Source organism: Leopardus geoffroyi, chromosome D1, assembly GCF_018350155.1.
Source record: "Leopardus geoffroyi isolate Oge1 chromosome D1, O.geoffroyi_Oge1_pat1.0, whole genome shotgun sequence".
In the NCBI taxonomy this organism is placed as follows: domain Eukaryota; kingdom Metazoa; phylum Chordata; class Mammalia; order Carnivora; family Felidae; genus Leopardus; species Leopardus geoffroyi.
The window spans coordinates 64,689,045-64,703,099 of NC_059329.1; the positions used below are offsets into that span (position 1 = coordinate 64,689,045).

At 50.9% G+C, this 14,055-nt stretch overlaps 1 protein-coding gene across 3 annotated transcripts in view; it reads left to right on the plus strand.

Moving 5' to 3' along the window:
- The first annotated feature begins 438 nt into the window (after positions 1-438).
- Positions 439-14,055, plus strand: part of PPFIBP2 (PPFIA binding protein 2) — a 144,418-nt gene continuing 130,801 nt past the window's right edge. Inside the window, exon 1 of one of the 3 annotated variants that reach the window (XM_045484361.1) lies at positions 439-799. The gene's annotated coding sequence lies outside the window, so the exon portion shown is untranslated. The remainder of the gene's footprint in view (positions 800-14,055) is intronic. The other 2 variants (XM_045484365.1, XM_045484364.1) reach the window with 2 other exon arrangements.

Below are 14,055 nucleotides of genomic sequence, written 5' to 3' on the forward strand. Positions count from 1 at the left end.
CAGGTCGCGGGGTTCGAGTGCAGCCGGACTCCAGTGGGACGCAGAGCCTTCCAGACGGGTTGATCAGAGACGGAATGAGGCTGCCTTCAGGCCAACCTCAACTTGGACTGGATCCTACGGGTCCGGGAAGTCCGGACACCCAAAGTGTTGCCTCCAATCGGTTTTTCCGTGGCTTCTCTCTTTGCAACTCTAGATACAAATTGCTTTTCTGCTTCCTCGTTTTCATTTCCTACGGCCGGGGAATGAATGGTGCTGAAGGGCTGAAGAAGCCCAGGGGACAGGCAGCACCAGAGCCAGGAACCGCCCGTCGGTGTCTCCGGGACCGGAAGGGTGCAGGGCGGGGAGGCAACAGGAGCGGGGCGGGGCTCACGGGGGCGTGGTCTGCGGGAGGCGGGGCTTGTAGCACTGTCCAGGGGGCGGGGCCACGGCTGGGCTGACTAGGCAAAGGCAGGTTCGAAAGGGCGGAGTTGACGAGGCCGGTCCCCGAGGACAGGGAACCGGTGGCGGACCGGTCCCTGCGAACCGCCGCGGAGCCCGAGAAGGAAGGGGAGTGGAGGGGCCGTCCCAGGGGAAGGAGGGCGGGGAGAAGCGGGGGCTCCGGGACGAGCCTCCTGTGGGTCCCGCCCCCGTCACGTGGGCTCCAGACCCGGCCGCTGCCGCTCGGTCCGCTGGTTGGTCGGTCAGTTGGTCGGTGGGTCAGTGGCCTGCAGCTCGGTTCTCGGCTCTCATGTTCGGAGGTGGGAGGGACACGGGAGCGGCCCTCACACCTGAGCCGCCCGGAGAGGAGCCCAGCACCCAGGTCAGTGGGCTGTCCCCACGCCCCAGGTCCCCTGCGCGTTCCGGACCGGGAGCCCCCCCGCGGGTACATTGCCTAGGTAACCGAAAGCCCCCAGATTCAAGAACCACTCGAGGAGTGGGGGTCAGTGCCAGTTAGGGCCCCAGAGTGGGTCCCAGATGCGAGGGCAGGAACCCTCTTCCTCTTCTCTGGCCAGAAGACTGGGAAGAGGGTATAACTCCCGAGGAGGATTTGCTTCGAATTTTCACCCAACCCTGCCTGGGATCCATGGACAATCCGTGACCCTGCAGGTGCCAGCATAGCCCTGGAGATGCGCTGGATGGTCATTCACTTCAGTTTTGTGCGGCATGTCACCGAAGCATCAGAGTAACTAGAGAGCACAAGGGTTGGGTGGGGGGGGGGGGTCAGGCAGCTTAGGGTCTCTGCCCAAGCATATCTGTTCAGTGTGGTCAGATGCAACGCCTCGACTGAGACCAACTCTATACTCTAATTGCAAAAATGCAACATGCCATCAAAGTCTCAAGCCACTGCAGTCCCAGGAGACTGCCAGATGGGGATGGTCCTACTTAAAAGTGGGCTCCTCCTCTCCCTCATGACATCCCAACTCCAGTTTTGCAGTTTTCTTCAAATGAAAATAAGATTATGTATTTAAAAGCTAGAATTTCCAAAGTTTGTGTAGGATTGAAACAGGTATTCTAACTAGTGTTTAATCCTCTTAGAAAACAAACCCAGAGTGTTGTAGTTTGCTTTCAGAGCAGCTGGATATTTGGTATCGGTGGATCCCCCTTTGCATATTTTGGTCTACTTCCTATCTTTCTCTTCATTTGTCTCTTTCCTTTCCCAGTTCCTTAATTGATTATAATACAAATCGGAAGTGTTTCCAAATTGTATGTTGCATTTTGTGAAGTTAAATGCCCAACTACAGGAAGGTAGTTGGCTGTGCACAAAATTCATCTTCAAGATGTTCAGTCTTTGATTATTGTTTGTATCTGGAAAACAAAATATTATTTGATTTCGAGATTATTTCTCTCTTGGGGTTGGAAGGCAGCCCATTAGTATTCTGCTTAAATTCATATTTAAACAACTATGAAGTGGGAGATGAGAGAGATTAGTGCATTTCTCACTGCATTCATACATGATTTTATTCATACATTTATTATTATTATTCTTACTTAGAAATTAGATGATGTGCCAGTTATTAGCTTATTGCTACTGGGGGGGACAAACTGAGAATCATGGTCTCTTCTTTACTGGGGTAGCTATGGCAGGTGCACTGGTTTTAAGACCATGCACGGGTTTTAAGTACAATGACAAATGCCCTGAAGGAGGGAAGAGCAAAGAGTTGGGGGAATTCCTGTCTTTCACCTGAGCAGGGAAGATCTGGGATAATTTCAAGAAAGGGGTGATGTGTGTGATCCATCTCGGAGGATTTCTCCTGGGCGTCTCCAGGCAGAGGTGGGTAGAGCATGACCTGGGCTGAGATCTGTGTAGGCAGGGCAAGCACCAGCTAGTCATGAGAAGTGGCAAGTGGTCTAACTGGACTCCCAGAGCAAGTGCTAGACAATAAAGCTGGTGACAAGGATGAAACATGGCCCCAGTGGGCCGTGAAAGCCAGGTGCAGAAGTCTGGACTTAGAAAGCATGGAGCCAGTGACAGGTTTTAATCAAGGGATTGACTGTGAGCTTCTCAAAGTCCAGGACCTTGACCCTCCCAACCCCTAGCCAGACAGGGAGAAAATCCAGTAAATATTTGTGGAATGAATGGTCAAGCAACCCTTTGGAGCTGAGCTTCTCAACCTTTAACAAGCTTAAGAATCACGAGGGGGGTCTTAATTCAAATGCAGATTCTGATTCCTACCTAGGTCAGGGGTGGAACCTGATCTGCCTTTCTAACACATTCCAGGGTGGTGCTCTTCACTATCTATGGCAAGGATTAAGGACCTTGGTTTGCAAACCTGGGGAGCTTTTAAACTGTTTGGATGAAGTGGGTCCGGGATGGTCTTCCCAAGTTCCCCCAGGGGTGATTCTGGATGAAGGCCAAGGTGGAGCCTGCTCTAGCCCACTGTGGCTGTGGCAAGGAGTGAGCAGAGGGGAAAGAACCTGGGATGGAGGGACCAGTTAGGACATTGAAAATCCACCAGCGTAGAAGCGGTGAGGCCTTCTATTGGGCCTGAGGGGGACAGGTGGGAGAGACTTTGGAAAGATAGAATCTGTGGGCCAGGGGGCCAGGAAGTATGTGGTATCTGTCTTCAGACTGAGCGGACTGCTTCCAGCAGTGAGGATAGGGGAATGATTCTGAGACACTTCAGCTTTGGAGAAGAATGGCATGCCCTTTAGGCTCTACCATTTGACATAATAACATTTGGAAGTTGGTTTTAACGTGGATGTCAGAATTTTTTTTTTTTTTCCGAAATACAAACCTGTTCATGACTTGCCTGCTTAAAATCCTCTGGCTGATCCCCTCTTGCAAAATATAAGGGGGAAAAGCTAATATGAATGCAACTAATGAGGTATCTAGACATTTATTAAGTTCCCAGACTGTGCACCCCCATTTGAGAGGCGACACTTGGGTGGGGGGAGATGTGACATTGTCACCACTTGGTGTGGGCACAACTAGGCTGAAGCTTTTGGCAGCTTTGTTTTTTCTGGAGTCACTATTTTTCCTGCTTCCTCTTTACAGTGGTTCCACTTTATGTTTCCTGGCATCAGTCTTTGGTTTCAACACTTGCTGGCATCTAGGTGTCTCGGTTTTCAAAGAGCCCACAGGTGGTTTCAGAAAGGTGGGCTGTATCCCTTATAGACTCTGAGAGCCAGGTCTCCTTAGCCCTTGCAGAGCTTCAAGACACCCATTCTTATCTCTGACACACTCAGTAAATAATCTGGGAGATGCAATCTGTTTAGCTTCAAACCCAGATCTCCTCAAGGCCTTGCGATTTTCCAGGGGGCTGCTAACACAGCTGCCCCTGTTAGGGGGCAGGAAATTTAGGAAATTTAGGATTTTTACTTAGTGCTCCTAGGTAGTTCTTACTTTGGTGCTCCTCTATAATTCTTGCTTTCATTTCCTCTGTCTGTCATGTATGCCCTTATGCACACAGAGAACTGTCTTTTCACTGTGCACCATGCTCTTAATCACCGTGTTCCATGTCATGTAGTCATTTGGCCCTGTAACGTATCTGTGGATGGAAGGTCTGCACAAGATGGGATAGGGTTGCCTCCCTGATAGGATAAAGTATAACATCCTTCTTTGGCCTTCCAGGCTCTGCAAAGGCTGGCAATAATTTAGCTCGCCAGCTGTATCTCCACTGTTCCCCAAACCGAGTAGCTCAAGAGATCCTATCTTTTGTGCCTCTCTGTCTTTGCACGCACTATTTGCTCTTCATGGAAAGCTTTTTGTCTGCCCCGTGAGCTGAACGGACTCTTATTAACTTCAGGATGCAGATCAAACTCTTGAAGCACCTCTCCTCCCCCCGCCTCCAAGTCACTTTTACTCTTCTCTCTAGTACATACATGTAGCATCAACTGGAGAACTGTGCTATGGTCCTGAGGCACCTTATTGGCGTGTCTCTGTCCACACGCACTCCAGACTCTTGTGTGCAGCCCTACATCTAGCAGATGTCCAGGAAGAGTTTGTGATAAACATGGGTCTGGAGCTGGCTGATTTTGCAACGTTTGCTTCAGTAAAAGGGGAAAAGAGTAGGCTATTCTGCACAGGTGATGAGGGAAGAAACAAGAACAGAACCTGAAAGACTGGGACAAGCCCAGTGAGGAGTGGCCCACATGGCTAGAGTCAGAGGGTGGAGTGGGGAGGGGACACTGGGAGAGGTGAGACTGCAGTCTTAGGCTGGGGAGAGGTCAGGGAAGGCCTTGAGCATTGAAGCTAAGGAATTGACATTTTCTTCTCATGATATTGAAGGCCTTTTGGTGTGGAAAACTCGTGGTGAACTCTCTGCTTTCAGGAGAATTCAGGGCTGAAAAGGGCCGGTTGCAGGGCCAAGGAGCAACTTCCTGTGAGAATATGCTCTTGGAATAACCCATAGAGGTAGCTTAGGGTGTAAATCAAGGCAATGGCAATAGAGATGGAGAGTGAGTGATCTTGTCCAGAAATCCTGCAGGAGTTGGTGACTGACTGGATTTGAGGGAGAGGGGAAGGCATCAAATTGGACACTGACACTTTGTGCTAATGTGCTGGGAGAAGAACGAGGCATTGTTAGTAGCATGAGAGCAAGGAGGAGATTCTTGGAAGGGGGAAGGGAAATGAGGATGGTTGATTCCTTTTGGAATCAGAAGAGAGTCTTGAGTAGTTTCTCATGTTACACACACACACACACACACACACACACACACACACACGAATGGTGAAGCTACCCAAAGGAACCTATGCAGGGTCACCTGCTGCTGGTGGCAGAAGCCAGGCCTCCTGGCCCTTTGGCCTGGGCCTCTTTGTAGCACTGTGAGTTGGCCAGAGAAGAGCTGCCAGAGGTCCAGATGGAGATTCCATTAGGCAGTGAAAAATGGGAAAAAGACCAGGTTTAGGGTGAATTCAGTCTGCAGAGCAGCTAAAGCTGGAATCTTAGAGGTCAAGAATTCAGAAGGGAGTCTGTTGGTAGCCATTGCCAATGGGGGTTTGAAGGCTCAGGCGTCCTCCTTTCTGTCCTATGGCCTACTATATGTGGGCTGATGGAAAGTAGGGAGTGTTTTATGGTATGGACACTCATACTTGTTAGTGCTCCATGTTGGTACATGTGTATCGAATGGTTTTTCTGGGAATACAACCACCAATCTGTCAGTTCTGTGGAAAGATGTATTCCAAAACCCACACACTTTTGCCCACCCCCCCCGACAAAGTTTAGGGACGCATCCAATCAGTCCCGAGAAGTGGCCTGTGCAGTGTTGGAGTGGGGGGTGGTGGGTGGCACCCATCCGGGGAAGGCATCCAGCTTTAGGGACCTCGTTCCTCCAAGCAGAGGCCTGTGAGTAGGGCCAGTGTCAGGGGGCCAGATGGATGGGGGAGGGCCATAGCTGTCAGGGGAGGGGAGAAGACCTTATCTAGAATCTGACTGATGCCTGGAGACTCAGTGACCCTGAGGCTGGATTTCCTCTCCTCCTCATCTCTCCCTTCCACACCTTTCTGTCTGGCCAGGTCCCTCACTCTCCAGCCTCCCAAGGACAGGTTCTGCCTTTGCCATGGCACAGCAGTCACCTTAGTTTGCTAAGACAGAGCTGGGCTAATGCATGTCAAACACTTAGATTATTGCCTGGTATGTGGTAATTGCCAAGTGAAAACAAAGACAAGGGAGCCTGGGGTTCAACTTCGAGGGAAAACTTGTCAAGCCTCCTGACTCTTTTGAATTATGCAGCTGGATCTCTGGGAAGTTTCTACCTTATCTTGTTTTGATTTTTTGTTTTTGCGCTATTAATTAATTAATTAATTAATTAATTTTTACTGATACTAAAATGGGTGCAGGGCCTTCTCATCCATGGTAAAGAATCAAGGATAGCCATGGATTGCAGACTTGGGACTTGGGTTGTCCAGGAATGACTCAGGAATGACTTATGCAGAGGTGAGTGGGTGGAGGGCCTTCTGACAAATCTCCAAGAACAGATTCTTAACCCAGGTGAGGCTGTTCAGAGGAATTGATGGCAGCCTGGCCTCTCCTCAGGCCTATAGCTGCTGAGCCGGTCTCAGGCAGCTCTGCTTTGGGTATATCTGTTTCTTCCTGGTGATGAGGACAGGCATAAGGAAGGGTTCACCCAAAATCCTAGGGTTGATCTCTGTCTGCTCAGGGATAGCCACTGCTTGCTGGTTGCTGGGAGTGTGCTCAGTGGGCATAGTCAGAACTCCTGCCCAGACTCCCGGGTGAAAACGTAAATCCACAGTGAGTTGTGTGCATGTTGGAATGTACCAGTCACATGTAGCTGGGCCTCTCAGCTGGGCAGGGACCACTCTAACTGGGAGGGCCACCCTTGTGACTGCACTGCTATCCCAAGAAGTCTTAGCAAGCTTCTCCAACCTGCTTCTGGCAGAAAAGCCCAGAAATCTCTGCCAAAAGGAACTCCTAAGGTTGATAAACCATGTGTGTATGTGTGTGCGTGTGTGTGTGCGTGTGCGTGTGTGTGTGAGAGAGAGAGAGAGAGAGAGAGAGAGGAAGGAAGGAAGGAAGGAAGGGTGGGAAGGAGGAAAGAAAGGAAGGAAGGGAAAGAGAGAGAAAGAGGTAATTGTATAGGAGCCAAAGGTCTGTTGTAGGGATTAGGGAAGAGAGGAGGGCAGAGCCACAGCTGAGGCCAGGAACACCAAGAATCGGTTACCTTTGTTTCTTTCAACGTTTATTTATTTTTGGGACAGAGAGAGAGACAGAGCATGAACGGGGGAGGGGCAGAGAGAGAGGGAGACACAGAATCGGAAACAGGCTCCAGGCTCAGAGCCATCAGCCCAGAGCCTGACGCGGGGCTCGAACTCACGGACCGCGAGATCGTGACCTGGCTGAAGTCGGACGCTTAACCGACTGCGCCACCCAGGCGCCCCTCGGTTACCTTTGTTTCTTACATGCACTCGTGGCAACTCCACTCTCTTCAGGGGCAACAGTCCTTCTCCCAACACAGGGCCTTGTTTCCCCTGAATCAAAGAGGTTTTTGCAGGAATAGCTAGCTGGACACTGCGTGGCTTCACCAAGGCAAAAGAGGTGTCGGCAGACTGGCCCCACGGAAAGCTGCCTCCAGAGGAAGGATATGGGGGGCTTCCGGCTTTGACGGGGTTTACAAAGGGCTTGTCTCAATGAGGTGGGTGATATTATTCCCATTTCACAGGAGGCAAATACGTGCCAGAGAAGTGATTTTTTAAAAAAGACCCAGGGTTTTAGATTTAATTTATTGTCCAAATTGGGACACTCTTGAGAGAGAAAGGAGGCAGACAAATGCTGGGTGGGGTCCTGGGGTGACAGGACTATCTTGGGTGTACCAGGGATGTGGTGTCGAACTCCAGATTCAGTAAGCAACCAGGTCAGGTAAAGGGGGGGGGGGGTTGGTGGTGGCTGGGGGACTGGGGAGAGAGGATTGCAGTAGGGGGAGGGGAGACGTTAGAACTTGAATTTGGACGGGAAAGGAAGATTCTTCTTAATTCAACATTTTACCAAAGCAAAGGAATAGTTCTTGGCTCTGACACCTGACCTTGACTGGATGTCATGAAAAAGTTTTATTACATAAGCTCTTCCTGTGACCAGCCAAGACATCTGGTTCTTCTATGCAGTGCCGCTCACCCGGTAACAACAACAACCACCCTGTGCGTCCGTCTAGGTTTTCGCCGCGCCAGCTCACTGGAACTGCACAGTGCCTCGGGCGGGGATTATTGTCCTGCTTCTGGAGATGAGAAAACCGACTCCTGCCTATCCCCCTCCTTCCAGCATGGCGGGCGGCAGGTGTTCTCCACCATGAGGACCTGGCCTCCCTGATCTCCGAGGTCCCTGCTAGCTCTAGAGTATGGACTTTGAACCAGACAGGCCTCCCTTTAAATCCCCCTTAAATCCCCCTGTACACGGATTTTCTGTCACTGCTTTGAGCTTTAAGTTCCTCATCTGTTAAATGGGAACAATAATAAGCCTATTTCGTTTGGTTCTTGTGATGATGAAATGAGAGGATGCACATACCGTGTTGCCTGTGGTACTTGGCTCATCCCATGTTATCCTCTTCTCAGGAAGCCCGGAAAAAACTACGTTGTCAAGAAGAGTGATTTACATCATCTAGCGGGCTTATTCTGAAATTTCGGGGCAAGTAGCGTTCTCTGGGCCTCTAGGTGTGACACGGAAGGGGCAGCCCTGGTGAAGGTGAGCAGGGAGTCCATAAGGCAGAAGTACATGGCAGCCTGGTTTCAGATGGCTGGTCACCCATGTATAGGATGAAGGCAGCAGAGGGAGCTGAGCACCCAAACCAGCTCTGTGAGATGTGGCATGTGGCAGGGAGATGCAGAGTCCTGCCCGCAGACTCCAAAAATCAATGGTGTGAGTTTCCTACCTGACCATGTGGAAAAGCCCATATACGTTGCCTTAGCCTGGTTGCATTAATAGAAGTCCTGGCTTTAGACCTTGCTAGAAGATCTTCCCACTTTTTCCTGCACTGGCCAAGGCTGGACACACCACACTCTGGGAGTAGGTGGAGGAGGGGTGCTCTCTGCTGCAAAGCTGGAGTCTGTGCTCTGCAAGGTTTGAAAGGACTTGAGAACTGACAGGAAGACACCAGGGCCATGACTGATTTTCAGGTCGGACCTATCTTGTTGTGTGTTGCTCAGAGGGCAGAGTTGGGAGTCCATGGTGGTGATGGGAGAGAGAATTAGAGAAGAGGCAGATTTCAGTTCGCACTGATGTAAGAAATTCCACAGAATTCACGCTGATCTTTAGGGGGAGGCAGCAGTCTTACAGCCTGTGTTGTGGTCTATGTAAAGAGGGCGTTGTCCAAGCGGTATTGGTTAGAGAGAAGTTTGCAAAATAGTAGGGGAGGCAGATTTGCTGGGAGGCCTAACTAAGAGAATGGCAGGACTGTGGGGGATAGTTGGCTTCTGAGCAGGGATGAGTTGCAGCAAACGCAGGGTGGGATGAAGGCGGGAGGCCGGGAGGGGGTGGCTGCAAACTCTGCAGGACTTTCTCTGTCCCAAGCCACAGGCCAAAGTCCTACCCCGTAACAGGGTTTGGGAGAGAAGCTTTGTGGCCTGAAACTCTGAAGCTGTGACCCCAAAGAAGTGATTAGACTCTGTGCATTCTCTGTTCATGCCTACCTTGGCTCAGCCACCTATCCGGGGCTCAAAGTCTCTTACAGACTCATGGTCACCCCTTGAAGATTTTGAGAACACAGCATCCTGGCATCTGAAGAACCTGGGCCATGTGGTCTGAGGCACTGGCTCACAGCATCCAAGAGGGGATGGCAGGTATAGGAAGGAGACATCCAGGAAGGCACTGGGCACGACACTGGGAAGTCTGACTGTCTGTCTGCAGCCTGGGCTGCAGAGCGAGCTTCCAGCCCTAAAAGGAGCCGGGGAAGGGCTGTGGGCAGCAGGGCCTTATTCAAGTAGGCTGAGGTTTTGGGTGGGGTGTATGGGCGGAGGATGGAGAGTGTTGTGGTTAAGCAACGTGGATGCCTGTGGGGCACGCTATCCTGGCCTGGTTGGCAGGGAGGGAGGCCAGGGACGCCCTAAAGTCAGAACTGGCCCACTGGATCTAAGGAAAGTCCCCCTTTCAGGAGCAGAGGTAGAGCATAATTCTAAGTACTCTGGAGGCAATAAACTTGTGACCTCATTTATTATTTCAGGCACTGAATGATTTTTGACCATCCTCTATGCTGAGGACTGGGATGATGGGAACATGAGAGGAGTGAGACATGTTCTCTGCTTGGATAGCACTTAAGGAGTGTACTCCTTTCTCAAAACAGGCAATAATGACCAAACCACAGAGAGAACATTCAGAGAAAGAAGCGTTTGGGGTACCTGGCTTGCTGAGGAAGTGGCATTTGAGATGTGTCTGGAAGGAAAGATGGGGAACAGAGACTCCCCTTCCTCTGGGTGAAGGGCATTTCTGGCTCAGGGAACAGCAATGCACAAAGGAAGGTGTGGGGATGGTGAATTAAGGGGCGGTTGCAGACAACAGCCAGGGTTTTGCTTTGGCTACAACTGAGGAATGGGGTTATATGGGTAACTGGGATTGGAAATCATCATTTATTAAGTCCCTGCTGGGTGTCAGGGACCGAGCACAGAGCCATCTGTGCTGATGTACATCTCACAGGGGCCTCTCAGGGCTTTCACCCAGCAGGAAAAGTGACTTTCCTAAGGTTCCCTAACTGGCAAGAGGCACCTCTTCATGTTGAGGTGGGAAGATGGTCAGTCTGCACGTGTCGGATGACATTAACCTGTGAGAAGCACTTGGTGGACGTGACCAGATTGTTAAGGATACACAGCCAGCCCCAATAAGTATATATGTACACACACAAAGGCCTATTTGGAAGTAAGTCTCTAAAATAGTAGGAAGTTGCATAGTTCCGTGGTGCCATAGAAACTGTTATTTCCTGAGCACCATAGGCAATTGCTGATTTCCTGGCTGGATTCCTCCCACTCTATAAAGTACATGAGAATGGGGCAAGATAACCTGGAATCTAATCCAATTTCTACAAAAAGCCTCTTGGCTTAGCTACTTTATCATTAGTGACAAGTTGCCTACAACCCACCTCATCTGTTGGAGACCCCAGGGTGTCAGCCGTAAAGGGATATGCAAGATGTCGCTCTGGATTGGGTTGGAAGGTGGGGTGAGGGACTAGAGTCGGAGAAACCTTGGCAGTGACCCAGGTAGGGGTGTGGGGGTGGAGAGAGGCCAACACTGTTCAATAAACTGGCTGGGGTGCCTGTGTGAAAGGAGAGCACCGTTTCCACCAAGCATGTTCAGGCTCTGAGCAGGTGAGTGCTGGTGGTGGCTGCCTGCTGAAGGTGGGCTCCTTCCTTATCTTGTATGCTATAGAGCCATCCAGTCCTTATTGCTGATTGTGCCTGTGTCTACCCAGGGCCCCATCCTCTCTGTTCAGCTTGTCCATACAGCCGGAGCTCAGAACCCAGATCCAGCCACAGCCTCTTCTTTAGGGTGGACCCGGGTCCTTCGGGCTGCCCAATGGGACGCTTCCCCTCAGCCTGGAGAGAAAGCCTGAGAAGACGACCTTAGGGAGGCTGGGTGCAGATTGGGTAATATCTGGGCTGCAGAGACTCGGGATGTTAACAGGAGACTTCAGGTGGGACAGTGCCCTCCCTCTGTGTCCTGCCTACTAATCAGGAGCACTTTGAAAACTGTTAAGGGCTGCTCCAGGGTCATGAATCTAGTCCTCAAATGTCATGGTTATTTGTATTTGAGAGAGAATTTTATTTTATTTTATTTTTTACTTTTTTTAACGTTTTATTTTTTTAAATATGAAATTTATTGTAAAAACCACATAACTTTCAACAGAGAGCAAGAGAGGGGAGGGGCAGAGAAAGAGAGAGACCCACAGACTCTGAAGCAGGCTCCAGGCTGTGAGGTGTCAGCACAGAGCCCAACGCGGGGCTTGAACTCACGAGCTGTGAGATCATGACCTGCGCTGGAGCCACTTAACTGACTAGGCCACCCAGGTGCCCCTGAAAGAGAATTTTAAATAAATCTAGCGACAGTTGAATGAGGGATGGCATGAGAAGGCTTCCACAGGCTACATGAGACCCACGTCTTGTTGCATCACTGTCACACACCACGTATGGCAACCTTTCCTAAGTAATCCCGGGAGCAATTGCCCGTTTGGCCATAGGTAGGTGTTCTGTGACAGTGTGATGTCCACAGGGAGCAATTGTGGGGCCTCTCTGGGCCACCAGGACAACTTGACCATCTTCTGTTAAAGCCACCTCTGAATTAAATGGGCTTTCCTGACACCAGTGCCCAGGGCCAGGGACCTCCTGCTCCATGAATGTGGTCAGGACATGGCCCTTCCTGCCCCCAACCCCAGGAGCCCAGCTTCAGCTTCAGCCTCCATGTTTGGGGTCTCCCAAATCCATCTCCTGGCTGTGACTTCTCTGCCAGGTGCCTGCCTGGCCGGTGAACAACATAAACCCTGCCTGCTCACTGTCCCAAAGTGAGGTGCCTGAGAGACCCTGGTGAAATGGCTGAGAAAGCTGCCAAGGGGCTCTAAGAGTAAGCACAAGATCAATGGGACACTTTCTGCTCTGGAAGATTTGGTGGCCTGGACCTTTCTGTCCAATACTGCTAGAGAATCACAGAAAGTTTGGAGCACGCGTGCTGTGTTTGTAGCCCCAGGGTCTGCCTAACTGGGAGCTGGCTCCAGGGGATTTGGTAACTTCTCAAAGGGAGTCAGTGTCATGTATTTTTTCCCCTAACCCCAGCAGTTAGGGCCTGATAAGAGGTCTTGGCCAAGTCCATCTTCTGGAATAGTGCACTTAGGGACATGTTCTCTGAGAGGAGAGAGGCAACGTGTTGCAAATCTACTGGGCCGGGCACTGAGTGGGGTGGTTTACTCTGTCCTCTCTCGTAACCCTCCGGCCAGCCCTGTGTGAGGCAGGTATTATTATCTCCATTACATAGTAACCTGAGAGGTTAATATCTATTACCCAAGATCAAAAACTAACCCAGCTCTAAGGAGCAAAGCCAGGATTTAAACGCAAGTCTGACTGCAAAGCTTGGACTCATTCTACTGCCTCCCCCTGCTCCTCTCCTTCCTCAGGGGCATGGGAAGGAGTGCAGGAGCTCGGAGTTCGGAACAGGGGTGGCAGGGGGCAGGAGGGATCTCCTGTTGGTACTTCCTTCCCCTGCTGTGGGTCCTTTCTACCCTTTCGCTATGAATCTGAGAAACTGCTGGGGGATCTCCCATGGGAAATAGCCCTGCTGTATGGACAAGAAGTGAGAAATATGGAGAGAGGCCCCCAGGAGCAATTGCAGATGCTCCCACCACCCGGGGATCAGACCGACTGACTTCCAGGAGCGAGACCTCTTGGGCACCCGGAGAAGGGAATTCTCTAACTGGCTTGTCTTTGGTCTGCAGGAGTATGTGTGCAATGGCAGATTCCTGGATCACTTTTCTCGGGAAAACCCCCACATCACTCTGGCCTAAGTGCTGTCAGGGGCAAATGTCTTGTGATAGGTGAGCTGAGATTAGTGCCCTGGGCCTTGCCCTCCTTCCCCCCATCACACGCTGGAGTTGTTGAATTGGGTTGAAGAGGAGACAGCTGGGCCCAGGGCACTTAGATCCTTGAATTCAGCTTAAGAGCCGGTCAGCTGCCACGTCTCAGAGTTTCCTCCTTGAAGCCCAACAAAGTCTGGCCTTGATCCCTGGTCATGTCTCATTTGGAGCTGACTTGCAAAGATAGATAAAGGACTATGAGGAACTGTCCCTACCTGGATGTTGTTTAAGTCTTCCTTAGACTGACAGGGATGGGGAACAGGGCCCCACATCTCTGGAGAGGAGGCCGTGTGTCCGCAGGTTAGTGTGTCCGGGATCAGACTGGGGCGGGTCCTAGCTTGTTAGCCCTGCCGTAACAACACACACAGATTAGCTGGACTAAATGACAGAAATGTGTTGTCTCTCAGGCGGGAGGCTGGAAGTCCAAGATCAAGGTGTCGCGGGCTTGGTTTCCTCTGAGGCCTCTGTCTTTGACTTGTAAATGGTCATCTCCCTGTGTCCTCACATGGTCTTCTCTCTGTACCCATCTGTGTCCTTATGAGAACACCAGTCATGTTGGATTAGGGTCCACCCCCATGACCT